At 43.2% G+C, this 18,893-nt stretch overlaps 1 protein-coding gene across 2 annotated transcripts in view; it reads right to left on the reverse strand.

Annotated features, from left to right (window-relative positions):
- The window catches only part of LOC101597951 (sulfotransferase 1C2), a 36,439-nt gene extending 33,423 nt beyond the window's left edge, over window positions 1–3,016 (reverse strand). Inside the window, exons 1-2 of one of the 2 annotated variants that reach the window (XM_045147816.1) lie at window positions 2,938–3,016; window positions 2,364–2,510 (exon numbers count right to left, since the gene is read on the reverse strand). The gene's annotated coding sequence lies outside the window, so the exon portion shown is untranslated. Of the gene's footprint in view, window positions 1–2,363; window positions 2,852–2,937 lie in introns of those variants that run through there. The other variant, XM_004651799.2, reaches the window with a different exon arrangement.
- Between the last annotated feature and the right edge of the window lie 15,877 nt (window positions 3,017–18,893).

The raw sequence follows: 18,893 nt of genomic DNA on the forward strand, positions 1-18,893 counted from the left end.
TACATATTCACACATACACATACATTCATTTTAAGTGCACTTTTCATATAGACTCTAGACAACCATTTCCCCTTCACATATTCAGTCATTCATTTTTTTCAGAAGTTATGCATTCCCATGTTAAATTTCTATTCTATTTACAACTCTGGAGACTAAAAGCACACCGTGTTACCAGGCAGGGTGTCAGGAAAGGCTGAGGGAGCTGAAGGAACTGTTGGGGCAAGGTCCTCTGTGGTGTCAGGGTCAAAAGCAGAGGGTGAGGACTAGTATGGGGGAGGGGTTGAGTGAGAGCACATTTCTGAGTCCTTGCCCAAGACCTGGTGAGAATGGCAGGTAGAGCAGAGAGAAGGCCTTGCATAAAGGGTGAAAAATAGGGTACTGCAGACCATTTGTCTGCACATTGGAAGAAGTTTGTTTTAAGTCAGTGAGAATTTGGAAATCAAAAGTATCATTCTCAGGCCATTTGGACCTATTGTCCAGATTATGGATGTGGCCAAGCAGAGTTGCAGAGAAAGATAAAGATGTCGTCCAAGAGTCATAGAGGCTTTAAGTTCTTAAGGAGCAGGGAAAAAGCAAAACAAGGGTGAGAGAAAAATAAACCAGAGCTTAAGCTGGGTTTATACAGAACACCAATATGACCCCTGGCCCATCAGGGTGAACGGGGCTTGCACCTCTCGCATGGACAGAGGCCATACAGGTCGCAATTGTCAGCTTTTTAGCCTGTTAGTGGGCAAGGAGGATGACTGTGCTCCCGACAGTGAAAGCTGCTGGCAGTGGAAGATGAGAGCTCAGGAGGGAGAGGGAGAGCAGGGAGGGGGGTGTCCCAAGATGGTGCCACCAAACCAAAAGGTGCCCCATAGGGTACAATAGACCAGAGAGCAAGAGACCCAAGGTGTCCAGAGTGTGTCATTCTGTAGACCACCCTGGGGTTGGGGCCTAGCAGCTGAGGGGTGTAGCCTGGCTTGCCGGCATGGCTTCCACTAGAAGGGATGAAACCCAAGATAGGCCAACCAGAGAGAAAAAGGGACATTTACCAAGAAGGAGGGAGGAGACGACAGAGAAAAGCACAGTGAGGCTGAATCATGGTGGGTGTGAGAGCCTGTATTAGAGAGAGGTGGTATGAGGCCTTCAGAGGGTCAAATGACAGCTTGGTGGTCCAGTCTGAGAAAAGGAGGTCTGGTTGCCTAAGAAGGCAAGAAGAAGCCTTCCTATCCGAGTCAGGTACCACATGTATGGAGTTCAGGAGTGACCGTGGACCATAGAGACCACTCTGAGTCAAAGATGGAAGTTTTTATTCCCAGGGGAGAGGGGCATGAGCTGCCTGGACTGCCTCTCAAGAGTGGAGCAGTCAGCTTGGGGTCACAGATAGTGGGCTTTATAGGCTCTTCAGCTGGGGAAGGTGAGGAAGGGAAGGAATTTCTTTGTTGGGGCAGTAAATCTCTGTTCTTTACATTAGCCATAAGGTGAGACCAGAAGTGACCCAGTGAGAGATAAAGGGGCATAAAATCTAGACCTGGAGCCTTGTTATGCAGGGGAGGGATAATGGCTAAACAATTTCTTGAGGAATGTGGATGACTCCTCTGTTGCTCTCCTGCTGTAACCCCATTTTGTCCTGACCTACCCTGGCCTATGTGATATATACAAGGACATATGTATGTATCATAATCACGTGTTATGTTTTGCATTGTTTTCTACTTAGTAATAAAATCATGAATACAGAATATGAAATCTAGAGGGTGGTGTGGCAGTGTATTGGCCAGAGGGAAGCAGGTGAGGGGCCTGTGATCACAACTGACCCCGCAGCAGCTGTGCTGCTGAGCAGCCGGGGTGGGGAGGTTAGGCATACTCAACACATTTTAGACCTATGATATTTCCCACTTCTGCTGGGTTTGTCAGGATGTAACCCCACTGTAAGTCAAGAAGCACAGGTGTGGAAGGCCACTTGGAGACCAATGGGTCACACACAGCATGCACGTGTGAGAGAGAAGGAGAAGCCACCCAAATCTGCATCTGTTGCCAAGAGCTTGCTGTTCACTGTACAGTGGTTGCTGCCCCCATCCTGCTGTCTTGGGGGCCCACACAGAGCAGTTGGGACCTGGCTGAAGCTCTAGGGAAGGAGGGTGCACACAGCAGGTGGTGCTGGGGAGTAGAGGGATCTTCCAGCTCCCAGGAGACAAATTTCAAGTCCTTCTCACCTCCGGCTGCCACCCTTTCTTGCTGTGGTTCCTGCCATTTGTGGAGTGGGGCAAATGACACACAAACTATCCCTGAGTAGTTGCCTTTTTAGGAACATTTAGCATGACTGCAGACTAAACACACACCAAGAGTTAAGACAAAACGTTTCATTTAAGCTGTGTTCTTACCTTCAGGCTCCAGCGGAGAGTCTGCAGTTCCAAGGTCCCTCTAGGAATTCAGTGGACACAGAAAGTACATTCCAAGGACACGGGGCAATACTTCTGGGTGTGGCAACCACAGAGGCTCAAATTACTGCTGTGCCAGAGGTACCTAACCTTTAGAAGGAAGCAGGCACTTGAGCTAGAACCAAACTGACACAATAAGGATTTCCAGAAACAAACCCAGTCATCTGCCCTCATTGTATACTGATTGCTCAACTGTAGCCTCTATCACTCTGTAAATCTCCCTCAAGCTCTTGCTGACTCAAGGCTATTTGGATAAATGCGTGGAGATGAACATCCTATTCTTTCCTCTGTGATCACCTACTGACCCATTGCGCCTCAGCTTCCTGGCTCTGTAGCAGATCCCCATGATTTCAGTGTCCAGGCTTCCCTCCCCAGGCTGTGACTAGCGTATAGCCATGCTCATGGTTCAAACTTAGTCCCACAGCCTCTATGTTCTGCCCTTTGCTAGAAACTGCCTGTCTCTTTCTAAGTTCAGCCCTCATTAGTTATTTAAAGCAGCACAATGCAGATAATTTACCCATCTCTCTCTTCTCTTTTCAAGACTGAGGATGCTAAATAGCTGTCCAGCCACCAAGTGTCAGCATTCTCTGACTAAGCTCTATTTTTTGCACTCCTGTGCAGAGAAAAGGAGATTAAAACTTGTGCTGGGTTAAATTTTCTTAGTTTTTCTGGCTAGCTGAATAAATCTTTCACCTTCTCCAACAACTTTTCTTTAATTCACTGGACCCCCATGCAGTGGCAAGTAAATGGATGTGGGTTCAGTAATGGGGAAAATGGAAAGCTGGCTTCAGGGCCGGATGAATGTAGCTCCAAATGGGCTCCTCCTTTGGGGATCTTCTTAGCCTGAGATTCACTTCACACATCTCTAAAATGTGGGGCATACTGTCTCCTCTTATGCTTTACGATTATATGAATATACCCTGCCTAATACACAGTAAGTACTTATGTTTGCTGGTTCTTTTTTCTTGTTCCTCTCATACAGAAGGGATGAAACAAATGTCTGGGGCTTACATATGTATTTGCACTTTACCTGTCCTACACAAAAATACTTTCATGGAGGCAGAATAGATTCTCAAGTGTTGTTGGAAAACAAGCATATCACATGTTAATTCCTTCTGCCAGCTCTCAGCCTTGTTCAGAAACCAGTGCTTGCTTTAAGAACACCCACAAAACCTTGTCATATCTTCTAGGATTTTGTCTTTCTTAATGTTTTCTGACTGACACATCTTTTTCCTTCTCTTTTTCAAAAGGGATTTTCTTTTTGTACTTGTAAGCAACTGTTCTTTTCTTCCAGCTCACTTTCTCAAGTGTTGTCATCTTTTAGCAATATGCTAACTAGCTCATAGTCTCTCTGCAGATGAAGTCCCTCATATCCTCCTGTCTGCTTGGGTGTCTGTGTGGAGACACCCTGTACTGTATACTGCCATCTTCACACATAACTCCTTTTGCCTTGGACTCTTCCTTCCCCCTAGCAAGGTCATTTAATTAACAGATATTTATTGAGGGCAACTGTTAATGGGATAAACCCACAGTGCCTGCAACTGTAGTTAGTAAGCATGGGTCATAGCTGTTTCTTCCATATGTTATCCTTCTGTTTATCTGTGGCCCAATGTCAAGAGGCTTCTGATGCAAGATTGTGGGTCCAAGGAGGGATTAAATTCTATAAAGATGCAGGAGATCCCAGGCCTGTGGGCCCCAATTTTTGAGTCTTTATTTTATTTTAGCAAAGGATTGAAAAAAAAAAAAGATGCCACAAAGAGTAAATTATGAACAATGAGGTTTATTTTAGGGAGAATTAGGATCCAGGGGACTGCTAGCTAAAAGACTCAAGCCATAAGGAAATTTTCCTCCTTGCCTGGCTGGAAAGAGAGAGGGGAGAATGGAGAGAATCCTCTTCACATGGAGAAATATCCAGGGAAGAAGCCTCTGAAGAGAGCACGGGTGGACACACACACACACACACACATACCACACACCACACACATGTGAAAGTCCAGGTCAAGAGATTCCTTTCACCTTCACACTCACAGAGGGGTCAGAAAAGACTAAGACATAGGTTTGTGAATGGCTCTGAGCTTAAAGAGAAATCATATATGTAACAAAGCAAGAAGGTATTCAGAAACAAAATACTTGTAGGAAGCAAGCAGGAAAACACCCAAGCAGCAGGAAGTGCCCCCTCTTCCCAGCCAATCTGGGAAGAGGGAAAGACACTTACACACTGATGTTCAAGCAGAATCATGGGATGAAGGGGGCCAAGGCAAAGAAGAAAAGAGAGATTACAGATGTAGTAAACCAGTAAAGCATCAAGAGACAAAATATACATAGAAAACAAACAGGACAATGCCCAAGCAAATACCAAGCTGGGATGGAGAGAGACGCCTAAAGCAGGGACCAGGAGAGTCAGGTGAATAGCCAAGAGTTACACACACTCACACACATCAGGCCCATTTATACGGGTCAGACATCCAGTTAGAATAAGCCTTGCCATCAGGCTCGGATGTATAAGGCAGAGACCTGCCTGGATGGTGGACTCAAGGGGCTGACGTTGGAGGGGGCCAGATCTTGGATCTTCCTGCCTTTAGTACTATAAGAAATAAATCTCTATTCTTTATAATTTGCCTGTCCCAGGCATTCTAACAGCAGAAATAAAGATAATACATTTAACTTGCTAATGTGACTGGGTTCTTTTGTGCCCTTTGATTTAGCACTTGGGTGTAGGTGTTGGAGGCTTGTGCATCTTCAGTAACCTCACTGGTGTCTTGGGTACACATGCTCTGTCAGATCTTTACCCTCAGCCCTAGTTCCTCACTGTGATAGCCCCATTGTGTCTTTCTCCAGTGGCCCTGCTTTAGCGAAAACATCCATATATCTTTATTCTGTTCCCCTGCCCATGGGGTTATAGAGTAATACAAATCCAGTAGTCCTGTCTGGTTCTCTAGTTTTCCTCAGTGAGGCCTGGAACCTATAGTCCACTGGGCAACCCATGCTCAGGGCACCTCAGTAATGAGGTTTTGAAACCCACACTTTGTAGGCTAGAGATGAAGGAAAGAGCACCTTACCCTCCCATGGGCCTGGTGTGGGGACACACAGCACTTACCTACTCTGCCTGCACAGATCTCTTTCACAGTTCACTCTGTTCCACACACCAATGGCTTTCTATATTTTTGATTTGAATAAGCCCTCCATGGAACAAAGAGCATTTTTCTTCTTTTTTCCCCCCTTTTTTGGTGCTGCAGACAAAACTCAGGGCTCTTGCTCTAGGCATGTGTCCTCCCAATGAGCTAAATTCTCAACCCAGAAGAAGTGATTTATTGATGATGACTTTAACTCCTGAATATTTGAATTCTCTTTATTTTTGTTCAAAATATTTTATTGTTTTACTTGATTGAGAGAGAAAGTAAGAGACAGAGAGGCAGACAGAGAGAGAGAGAGAGAGAGAATGGGTGCACCAGGGCCCCCAGCCACTACAAATGAACTCCAGATGCATGTGCCACCTTGTGCATTTGGCTTGTGTGAGTACTGGAGAATTGAACCTTGGTTCTTAGGCTTCACAGGCAAGTACCTTAGCCACTAAACCATCTCTCCAACCCTGAATTATCTTTTAAAAATATTTTTGAATATTTATGTATGAGAGAGGGGGCGAGGAGGGAGAGAGAGAGAGAGAGAGAGAGAGGAGAGAGAGGGAGAGAGAGAGAGGATGAATGGGTGTGTCAGGCCCTCTAGCCACTATAAATGAATTCCAGATGCATGTGCCACTTTGTGCATCTTGTTTACATGGGCTCTGAGGAATTGAACCTGGGTTCTTTGGCTTTGCAGGCAAGTGCCTTAACCACTAAACCATCTCTCCAGACTCCCCCTCTATATTTGAGGTAGAGTCTCACTGTAGTCCAGGCTAACTTGGAATATGCCCTGTTTGAAGTTGAGCACACAGCAGTCACTTATTTTTTTGGCAATTTTGCATCTGGAAAAATACGTCACTATTTTATTTCAGTTTTATTAAAAAATTTTTTTTATTTACAACTTCCATAACTGTAGATGATAACGCATGGTAATTCCCCCTCTCCCTCCACTTTCCCCTTTGAAACTCCACTCTCCATCATATCCCCTCTCCCTCTCAATTAGTCTCTCTTTTAGTATTATTATTAATTTTTTTTTTGAGGTAAGGTCTCTAGCTCAGGCTGGATTTCACTATGTAGTCTCAGGGTGTTCTTGAACTCACAGTGATCCTCCTACCTCTGCATCCCAAGTTCTGGGGTTAAAGGTGTGTGTCACTATGCCCAGCTCCTCTCTTTTATTTTGATGTCATGATCTTTTCCTCCTATTATGATGGTCTGGTATAGGTAGTGTCAGGCATTGTGTGGTCATGGATATCCAGGCCATTTTGTGTCTGGAGGAGCATGTTGTAAGGAGTCTTACCCTTCCTTTGGCTCTTACATTCTTTCCACTACCTGTTCTGTAATGGACCCTGAGCCTTGGAAGATGTGATAAGAGATATTTCAGTGCTGAGCACTCCTCTGTCACTTCTTCTCAGCACCATGGTGCCTTCTGAATCATCCCAAGGTCACTGCCATCTGAAAAGAGAAGCTTCTCTAACCAAAAGTGAGAGTAGCATTAGTATATGGCTATGAACATTAAGAGAAGTGCTTACTTGGCAGTTTGGTGAGCATAGTATATACATTTAGCCAGACAGCAGCAGAAATTGCATCCCTAGTGCTCATGACTACCCCTGTTGTAGGTTTTCGGTATCAGGGATGTATTCCCTCCCATGGAGTAGGCCTCCAGTCCAACTATAAAGTGGTTTCCCCCATAAATAAACATACCACTATTGCACCCACTGGCTTATTTGGACTGGCTGGCCAAATTTAAGGCTTGCAGTGTCCACTGTTGAGTATCTCCACTGGTAATTTCTCTCTCCTCCATGGAACTACATGCAGCATAGCTTTTCCCAGCTTTCTGTCAGCTGGTCTACATGGAAGAGGTTTTCAGCTTAGCTTCAGTAGGATTGCAGCCCAAGTATGTGGAACCTTCAAAAATAGTCTTACCATCTATTCCTCGTGGGAAACCAAGAGCCTCAGCAATGACCTATAATGTCTTTAGGGTATCAGTGACCTCCTTGGCCAACAACTCACTCAAAGGTATCTTATCCCTGGCACTGAAAATTTTCTAGTAACAATTTATGGTTCCTGTGTATTCCATTGTCCAAAAAAGTAGGTTTCCATATGACTTTTTTATATACTCTTAGATTTTGATTAGCACTCCCTCTACCTTTCCTTTATTCAATCTCTTCCCCTGACCCCATTTAGGCCTTTTCACCCCCCATTAATCAGTTCTTCTACTTTCATAGATACAATACCATCCTATTAAGCCCCTCCCTTTCTCTTCCTTTTATATCCCCTATCTAGTTTACTGGCCTCTGCTACTAAGTTTTATTCCTACTCACATGGAAGTCCAATCATTTGTAGTAGGATCCACATATGAGACCGAACATGTGACATTTGACTTTCTGGGCCTGGGTTATCTTGCTAAGTATAATCTTTTCCAGATCCATTCATTTTCCTGTAAATTTAATAATTCCATTTTTCCTTATCACTGAGTAGAACTCCATTGTATAAATGTGCCACATCTTCATTATCCACTCATCAGTTGGGGGACATCTAGGCTAGTTCCATTTCCTAGCAACTGTGAATAGAGTGGCAGTAAACATGGTTGAGGAAGTATCTCTAAGGTAGTGCAATGAGTCCTTAGGATATATGCCTAGGAGTGGTATAGCTGAGTCATATGATAAATCTATTTTTAGCTGTCTCAGGAATCTCCACACTGATTTATACAATGGCTGGACCAGATTGCATTCCCACTGCATTCTTTTTCCACATCCTTGTCAGCATTTATGGTCATTTGTTTTCATGATGGTAGCCAATCTGACAGGAGTGAGATGGAATCTCAATGTAGTTTTAATCTGCATTTCCCTGATGACTAGGGATGTAGAACATTTTTTTTTCTTAGATGTTCATAGGTCATCTGTATTTCTTCTTTTGAGAACTCTCTATTTAGTTCCATAGTCCATTTTTTAATTGGGTTGTTTGATTTCTTATTATTTAATGTTTTGAGTTCTTTGAATAATATATATATTTTTTGAAGTAGGGTCTTATTCAAGCCCAGGCTAACCTGGAATTCATTCTGTAGTCTCAGAGTGGCCTTGAACTCATGGCAGTCCTCCTACCTCTGCCTCCTGAATGCACCACCATGCCTGGTTCTCTCTCTTTTCTGATAATTAATATTTATTAAACATATTTGGCAATTAATATTCCCAGGTCACAACTTCTATAGTTTGGCTATTTTATATATATTCTTGTCAATTTTGTACATATATAATGTAATTTTGTTATATTCACTCCCATTGTCCTTTCTTCTCCCCCTTCTACTCCCACTGAACTTCTTCTCAACTAGTACCTTTCCTACTTTCATGTCTTTTTTTTGTGATTCATTGAGTTTAATTAGATTATTTGCATGAGCATGGTTGGCAGTGGCTACAACATGCAGAAAATGACTCCTCCTCCTCCTGAGGTATCCTTAACTATCAATAGCTCCTTGGGGAAGGGTGGGACCTTGTGCTGGCCTGCAGCACGAAGGTCAAACAGACCCCAAAGGAGGGAGTGGGAACGAATCTGAGACAAGAACACAAGGAATGGAGCCAAGACAAGTTCTGATCAAGGCTCAGGTTTATTCAGGCTGGCACAAGCTTATATACGAAAGATAGAACTTTCTCGACAATGCCTATGTGCCTAAGGTCAGCTTTACCAGGGCCATGGGGTAACGCCCCTCTATCAGGCACCTATGCCTTATGTTAAATAATGCCTTTGTAACTGGTGTATTCTCACCTGGGCTGCCTTCTCACCTAGGCTGTAGGATAAGGCCTTTGTATTAAGAGGTTAAAGACCACCTGTAGCTCCTGAAGTCAAAGAGCAGCTGCAGCTCCCCTGCAGCTCCCGACATCTCCCCCTTCATTTATTAAAAGAAGCAACTGTGCAGAAGGATATCCTTAGCTCGCAAGGTCAAAGAGCAGCTGCAGCTCTCAACAGGACCTCATGAGCCCCTCCACATCCATGATGGAATGGTGACAGGGCTAATCTTGTGTAGGTAAACACAGATACTATGAGCTCATGAGTGTAATGATCTTTGCAAAGCCTCTGTGTTAAAGGCTTGAACCCTGGGTTGGTGCTATTGAGGGGGGAGTGGAAGGATGAGGAGCCTACTAGGAAGTTTTATGTGACTTGTTGTCCTTGAAAGGGATTGTGGAGTGATGGTCTCTTGTTCTCTGTTGTGTAAACAGTTTCCTCTGCCACATACTCCCACCATGTGCTGCCTTTTCACAGTCCCCAAAGCAATGGGGCCAACTAATCATGGACTGAAACCTCTATAACTGTGAGCTTATCAAAACTTTCCTTCTTTTTAAGTTTTTTTTTTTTTTTTTTTTTTTTTTTTTTTTAGTATTGCTATAGTGATGGAAAGATCACTAACACAGTAATTAAGGCAAGATGAGGAGTCTGTTTTAAGCTTTGTAAATTACATAAGACACACACACAGATGTGCAAATTCGATGAATACAGCTTTATTAAAATGTCACAAGTGCATATGAACAGCCAGAAGAAGTGATGGACATAATCAACACCTCGGTAACTTCTTCCCTTCAAGTCATCCCTATTCTGACCTCTATATTACTGACTATTGTTACATATTTATGAACATTATATTATATTGAGCCAGATGAAATATTGATATTTAACTATTTACCCTTAAAACTACAATTTTATTTGGTTCAATTTAATGTACATAAGATAAAATGAAATTATACTGTCCTTGTCCTAATCTTTTGTCCCAAATTGTGTTTGTTAGTCTTTTAGGCTGCTACATGTATAAATATGATTTTTTTCATTTTATTTTGGTTTGCATTGCAAGACAGTAAAACATGAGCCTATGTGATGGGTTTATCATAGTTTGTCTGCTATATTATATGTGTAGGTACTCAGTGTGGTTTACTTATCCACACTATGTACTGGTGACAACAGATGATGAATAATTTGAAGCAATATCACTCTTAGCATCCCAAAGCATCAAATAAAAGTGGCATGTGTTACACTGCTATGCAGAAAGCTATATGGCCTATAGGATAAAGTAAAAAATATTTGAATAAATGGTGGGATATGCCATTCTGAAACATTAGAAATCTCAGTAATGTGGGGCTGGGGAGATGGCTCAGAGGTTAAGAGCTCTTCCTATGCCAGCCTGAGTGACTGAGACTGCTCATGTTCCATTCTCTAGCACTTACATAAACAGATGGTTGTGGGCACACATGTGTCAAACCCTAGTCAGGAGGCAGAGACAGGAAAATTGCTGGGGCTTGCTGATGGTAGAAACAAAGCAAAACAAAAATCCTAACAAACAACAAATAAATTAAAAAAAATTCCCAGCAAAAATGGTAGCTGTAGGTCGAGTGAGAGACTTAGTCTCAAGGAAACATGTAGATGAGCAAAAAGAGGATGACATCTGACATTCTCCTCTGGCTTCCACTTGAGTGTGCACAGGATGTACATGCACATGTGCACACATATATGTGTATACTACACACATGCAGTACATCACACACACAGAACACCATACATACTGTACACACACACACACACACACACACACACACACACACACACAGAGAGAGAGAGAGAGAGAGAGAGAGAGAGAGAGAGAGAGAGAGAGAAATATCAATAAGGTAAAGATGTTTATTGTGTTGAAATTGAGCCAGAATTTACAAAGTCTTTGTAAAACTTGTCAGCATTTTTCTACACTAGAATTGAGAAGCTTAAATTTATAAAAATATGTAAAAAGTGTAGAATAGGCAAATCAATGTTGAGGATGGTCAAAGCCAGAGAATTTCCATGAATTGTTATCAAGACTTATTATAAAAGAACATTAAGTATGGCATTTGGAAGCCAGGTGTGGTGGTGCATGCTTTTAATCCCAGCACTCAGGAGGCAGAGGTAGGAGGATTACTGTGAGTTTGAGGCCACCGTGAGACTACATAGTTAATTCCAGGAGAGCCTGAACTAGAGTGAAACCATACCCCCACCCCTCAAAAAAGTATGGCATTTGTGCAAGGAAGGACAAAAGTCCCAATGAAACACAACAGAGAGTCCTGAAGCAGGCCCACAAGTTGAAGCAGCTGGATTTGCAGTGCTGCTGGTATTTCAATGGAAGGAGCAGGTAGTGTCCCAACAATTAGCTGTGGATCTGTTAGAGACAGCAAGTCCTCATGCCATTATTTGCAGTCAAGTTAATACTAACCAGAGAGAGACTCCCTGCTAATGGTATTTATTTGGGAATAGCTGAGCACTGGACTAGGAATGCATGTGACAGTAAATTATGAATACATTAAAAAAAAAAAGGGTAAGGTAAAGGAAAGTTTTTGGATGAGTTTGGTCTCAGTCAAGTTGCTGCCTGGGTCGTCGGGCTGCTGTTGTGATTTCTGGAGCTGGGCACTGGCTTTTCCTGCAGGGCAAACCAAGCCTGGCAACTGTGGCCCTGTAGATCAGCACCCCCACTGCTGGAACTGCTGCTGCTTCTGGGTCTGCTGTTGTTGCCGCTCCTGGGTCTGCTGCTGCTGCTGCTCCTGGGTCTGCTGCTGCTGGGGCCGCTGGTACCGGTTCCGGAGCTGCTGATGTTGCTGCCGAACTCTGCTCCTGCTTGGGTCCCGCTGTCAGCCCAAGTTGGCGTGGCTGTGTCCTGGGACGCTGCTCTATTCGCTGGAGCTGGGCTCAGGCAGTGGGGGAGGGGAGGGAGCCGCGGCTGCTCTGGTTGTCTCGCTGTTCCATGTGTTCTTCTACCTCGCGGTCTGCTCCTCCGCTGCTCACTGCCGCTCTCCCTTCACGTTTCCTGAGTTGCGGAGAGCACGGTGTGAGGGGAAAATCCCGCACCTGGCTTTTCCTGTGGCTGGAGCCAAGTCTGGCGGCTTTCTGGTGCGCCCTGCTGCCGCTGCCGCGGTTGGCGGAGCTGCCGGGGCTGCTTTTGCTGGCCTGTGCAGGCTCTGGATGCTCTGGATCTCTCCTACTTCTCCGCTGCTGCTTCAGTTTCCTATACACCTCACTTTTTAGTAAAAGTGTGTATTTTGCTGAGGTTTTTTGGTCTTTTTTCCCCCCAGGCTGCTTTGGCGTGGTACCTACGCCGCCATCTTAACCGGAAGTCTCTCCAAAGGAAAGTTTTTAAAAGGCAAAAAAATGGGAGGATTATATATGACATCTTGAAAGAACCAGTTGAGCCCCTCCTTCATGACTTCCCCATCTTAAATATTTTTTTTCAAGGTAGGGTCTCACTCTAGCCCAGGTTGACCTGGAATTCAACACTTCCTGAAACTCACAGCGATCCTCCTACCTCAGCTTCTAAAACTAATTGCAAGCCATAAACTGGGAAAAGACATTTGTGATAAACAAGTGGTCAAAACCTTCCCCCAAAGCCCTACTGACTAAAATGTCCTTATGAAACCCAGCAGTATGGAAAGTGAACATATACCAATTGTGGTCATTTGATTCAGGTGTCTCCCATAAACTTGGTTGTTCTGAATGCTAGGTTCACAGCTGATAGAGATTTGGGAATTAACACCTCCTAGAAGGAGCATATTATTGGGGGTTGGCTTATGAGTGTTATACCAGTTTCTCCAAGCCAGTGTTTGGCATACTCTCTTGTTCCTATTGTCCACCTTATATGGGCCAGTGGGTGATGTCCACCCTCTGCTTATGCCATTGTTTGCCATTGGGGAGCTTCCCCTTGAGCTTATAACCCAAAATAAACCTCTTTTTCCTACTAGATGCTCTTGGCTGGGTGATTTCTACCAGCAATGTGTACTGACTGCAACAGTAAAGTGGTACCAAGGAGCTTCTAGACACCTGACTGTGGCTTTGGCCTTTTGGAGCTGATTTTCAAGAGGAATGTGGAAGTATTTGAAACCTTGGCCTAAGAGATGGCTTTCAGTGTTGTAAGTACAGCTTGAGAGGCTATTCTGGTTAGAGATGAAAGACCTGAATGCAGTAAGAACTATGGACTGTGAGGTTTGGCTGGTGAGGATGAGAAAGAGCTTTGCTTGGACTGGGCTAGAGGCAGTTTGTGTGAAGAGATTGCTGTTATGCCCGTGTCCTGAGAAGTTGTGCAGGGTTACTTTGTGTAGAAATGAACTGGTGTGAGCAGAGGGATATGGCACAGAAAAAAAAAAAAATCTTTGGGCTTAAATTTCTGCCCGTTCACCTGCAAATTGTTTGAGAGATAACAACTATTGAGATTGGGCCTGCTGACCTGCACTGGTAAAACAGGAAGAAGGTAGACTGTTTTGGAGGGGCCTGAGTGCTCAAGGAGTGTCCTGTTCTTAAAAATCTGCTTTATTCTCCACCCCCCCATTAACAAATTGGCACCCTATTGTGGAGTGTAAGAAATGCAGGAAAGAGAGGGTCATTGAGTTTGCAACATAGTCTTGTGTTTTGGAAATGGCCATGGGCAGTGTGAAGCAGGTTTGCTAGATGCCTGCATGGAGACCCGATAGAGCAGTAAGGATGAGCTGTGGATTGTAGTGAAGACCCAGTGGAGATGCTGGGACCAGAAGACAGCTGCCAAGGAGAGCTTCCAGCCTCAGATGAAGTCTTTTAGGACTGGGAGTAGCCTAGCTGGAGGGGCAGAATTGGAACTCCAGAGACTTGTTGCTGGCTAGAATTATCGGACTTGGACACTTGTCACCGGCTAGAGTTATTGGACTTGGAGCTAGAGAGTCTGGTATTTGCCCTATTTAAATCATGTATTGCTTGAGTATTTCTTTGCTATGCCCAATGCCATCTTTTGCAGTGTGAATGTTTAGTCTGAGATATTATGGGTTTTTTTGAGGTTATTTTTTGGTATTATGGCTCAGCTAAAAGATCTTGGACTATGGGGATGTATGAACATCATTGGAATTGATAAAAACTATAGGGAATTTAAAAGCTGGATGAATGCATTGCATTATATATCATAGTTATCAGTTTATGGGGGCCAGGGGTGGAATGTTGTGGTTTGATTCAGGTGTCCTCCATGAACTTAGGTGTTCTGAATGCTAGGTTCCCAGCTGATAGAGATTTGAGAATTAACACCTCTTGGTGGGAGTGTATTTTTGGGGACAGGCTTATGAGTGTTACAGCCAGGTTCCCAATGACAGTGTTTGGCACATTCTTGTTCCTATTGTCCACCTTATGTGAGCCAGAGGGCGATGCCCACCCTCTGCTCATGTCATTGTTTTCTCCTGCCATCGTGGAGCTTCCTCTTGAGCCTATAAGCCAAAATAAACCTCTTTTTCTCACAAGCTTCTCTTGATTGGGTGATTTCTACCAGCAATGTGAATCTGACTGCAACACCAATAAAACAATAATATATAATAATATATATATATAATATATAATAATAAATATAAATAATTATATCATATAAGGTGCTTCTGGCAGTCTCATGTAAAATGTGCAAAGGTTCAAGTGTGCATTTCACAAGTGACAACATGGCAGTACATACCCAGAGATACCAGCATCAGTAGTTTCCCAAGAAGGCTATTAAGTTAGTTAATTAAATCAATTAATTTCAAAGCATCCAATTAAGTTTCAAATCATAATTTATTACTACAACCAACCACTAGCATGCCTATAATCAACAAGGTGAACATGCCAAATATTACTGAGGATGAGAAACTGGGATCCAATGGTACTTACTCTTTATTTTTTTGTGTTTGTTTTTCACATTTTATACTGAATTCATGTTTCTTTGCAATTGAATATAATGATATTTTCTCTGGAGCAGAATATTTTTCCTTAATACTTTTTAGCTCTGAATCCAAAACCAAAGGACAGATACATGTAAAGAACAGATAACCAAAATGAAAGGTTACATGCCGATGTACGTCTTGCTGACATGCTTTGATGGAGCACATGAGCTCTTGGTAGCTGCCCCTGTAGTTATTTCAGTTATTCTGAGACTTCTGAGGGTGACAGTCGAGCTCCAGAAATTGTTATGGCTCCTGCCCATCCAAACATGAATTAGGGCCCTATAGACTGGCATTTTATCTTTTCACATGTGTTCTGGAAGTGGGTGTTAATTGGACTGAGTGGCTCTTTTGAATACCTAGTAATGCTCTTCAAGGAAGTTATGTCCCAGTATATAAACTGCTTTAGTGTGGTGTAGTGGAGTTCTTTCCTTTATTTAAATTAAAATTCCTCTTACTATGATATTAGTGACGATAAGATAATGTCTTATGACATGCCTAACACATTTCTAGCATTTCAATTCTTGCTCTTTCAACCCTGGTAGCTGCTGCTGCTGTTTCCCTGCCATGAGGACTCCAAGAGATCTGAGGGTCATATCAGTGGCTCCAGATGGCAGCAGCAGAGCACAGACTTGAGCAAGCTGCTTCCCTAGTCCAGGCTTCTCAATACCATCACTGTACGTTTTAAACCCAGCCTCTGTATCTTTACTTCCTGGTAAGTGGAGAGTAGTGGAACCGGCTGGAGAAATGCCCCTTGCTGCTCCTGCAGTTCAGATCAGCATTCTCCAGAGGGCATGTGTTGAAGGCTTGGTTGCAAGCCTATTGTACTATTGGGAGGTGGTGGGACCTTTACGAGATGGGGCCCAGGTGGGAGGAAGTTAGGTCATTGAGACCATGCCTTGAAGGGGTTATTGAGGTTGCAACTCTTTCTCTTCCTTTACTTCCCAGTTGCCATGAAGTAGCCTTCTCTACCACATCGTCCCACTCTGATGTGCTAGGCTTCGACAGACATGAGAAACAGTGGGGTCAAGTGACTGGACTGAAACCTCTAAAATTTTTAGCCAAAATAAACCTTTTCTGTTTGGGGGTTTATTTATCTCAAGTATTTGTTTTGATTTTTATTTGAGAGAGAAACAGAATGAAAGAGGAAGATACACACATACACACACACACACACATACACACACACAGAGAGAGAGAGAGAGAGAGAGAGAGAGAGAGAGAGAGAGAGAGAGAGAGAAAGGGAGGGAGAGAGAAAGGGAGGGAGAGATTGATTGAGTATAGGCATCTCAGAGCCTCCAGCCACTGCAAGTGAACTCCAGACACATGTGCCACTTTGTGCATCTGGTTTTGTGTGGGCAATGGGGACTCTAACCTGGGCATCAGGCTTTGTAAGCGAGCCTCTTTAACCACTGAGCAATCTACCCAGCCCAGTCTCTTCTACTTTCTTGGCACAGCCATGAAGTGCCAGAGGAAGGTCTGAGCTAAATTCTTTTATCTTTAGCCTCTGTGGGGATTACTCTCTCATCCTTGAGATCTCATGTTGGGAATAAAAGGCAATTTTATAGTTCAGGGTATGGACCACTATTATTTTTTATTTTTTGTGGTTCTGGGGAGGGAATCAGGATTTCATGTATGTTGGCAAGCAGTCTACCACTAAGTTATGCCCCAAACTGGTATCACTTTAAAACAAAATAAAACATTTATTTTATTAGTGAGGCTCATTTAAAACTTATTACTACCTTTTAAAGTCCAATAATCTACCCACATTACAAAATTAATAGCATTTTTTATTCTTAACATATCTTTTATTTTCACTTAAATTTTTTTTTTACTGGCCTCTGCTACTAAGTATTTTCATTCTCACGCAGAAGCCCAATCATCTGTAGCTAGGTTAAATTTTTTTTTAATGAAAAGGATGCACATATAGACTCCCTCTCTCCCACCCCAATTCTGCTGACGGTCTTCAGTGAGGTTATTGGTATTTATTGTGGGGACCAAGAGGGCTCAGTCTCTGCAGGGATGAGGGAATCATGGGTTCTCAGGCTATTCCCATCCACCCTGAGCTCTTATAATCTTTCTAACCCTTTTCCCACAATACTCTCTGAGCTTTGGATGGCAAGATAGAGATCTGATTTAGTGTTACTTTCTCTGTAGCCTCTAGATTTCTGTTTTTATGAGGTTTGGGTGACTATAGTGTCTGTGGCCATTTCCCTGGAACTGGTTTCAGGCTAGCCTTGAGAGCAATGTTGTGTCATTACCTCCTCTATAATAAGTTCTGGGCTAAGGCAAGTGATGTGGAGTGACATCTCATGGTAGATAGTTTTTTGTTGTTTAATGTTTAAGTGTGGTTCATTAAAGGAAGGCTTCAGGCTGTCTTACTCTAATTACTTACAGTTGGCTTTTAAAGACAAACCGTATGTAACCAAGTCCTGCAGGTTGAGCTCAGGAACTGGTTTTTCTGAGAGGGCCTCTTACCAGGACCCTCCATGGAGGCATATTGGTCCCACCTTATCACAGCTGTTGCTAATAGGCTATTGTGCCTTTCTTCTTAACAGACTCCTTTCCCAGCACTATCTTATCAAGGCTATGATTAATGTATTTACATTTGGTAGCATTGACCACACCTGGCTTTGGAATTAAGATTAGATTTCTGTTCTCTGGGGTTAAGTGCACACAGGTAGAATTCATTATCAGGGAGGAAGTGACTGAGCAATTTTCACCCTTTGTGGAAATCTGGCTACAGTGAAAGGATAACATGCTCTTTCTCCGAGGCTTAAGGGGATCCACTGGGGGGTCACTACTAGCATAGATGTTTGCTTCTGCCATCATGTTTCAGTTATGAAAAGCCAGAAGTTTCTGGAAGCAGTTGAGGGGAGCTAGGGAGTTCTATAAAAAGGTGGAGAAGGGCTTAGAGGACTCTCCCTTTAGAAATAAAAGAGGAAAAAAGAAAAAAAAGGAGATGCCATACTAGACTAGTGGCCACTATCATTCATTCATTCATTCATTCAAAGTCATCCTGAATAGACCTGGTTTACTGGATTCTCATCTTCATGCTCTCCTCTATATCACATAATCTACTGTCTCTAAGAACTGGGCCATATGTCTTATTCTTTTTTTTTTTTTTTTTTTGGTTTTTCGAGGTAGGGTCTCACTCTGGCTCAGGCTGACCTGGAATTTACTATGTAGTCTCAGGGTGGCCTCGAACTCTCGGAGATCCTCCTACCTCTGCCTCCCGAGTGCTGGGATTAAAGGTGTGCGCCACCATGCCCAGCTCCATATGTCTTATTCTTGACCATTGCTATTGTTGAACGAGCCTACCAAAGTTTATGTATTAGAAACTGAATCCCTAATAGAATGAGGTTGGGAGGTGGAGCCTCAGTAGACATAATTATGGCACTAGGACCTGACTTTCATGAATAGATTAATGGCAACACCATAAAAGTGAGTTAGTTATCTCAGAGCCATGTTCCTGATAAAGGGATGAATTTGATCTCCTTTGATCTCTTGTTCTTCCACACCATCCATCATGGAAAAGTACAATAAGAAGGCCATTGAACACAAGAGCCTTTTGGCTTCATAGTCTTCAGAATCGTAGGAAATAATTGCATGTTCTTTGTAAATTGTCTAAGAGTTACTATATAATAGCACAAACAGAATGA

The sequence above is a fragment of the Jaculus jaculus genome, chromosome 4 (assembly GCF_020740685.1).
Source record: "Jaculus jaculus isolate mJacJac1 chromosome 4, mJacJac1.mat.Y.cur, whole genome shotgun sequence".
NCBI lineage: Eukaryota > Metazoa > Chordata > Mammalia > Rodentia > Dipodidae > Jaculus > Jaculus jaculus.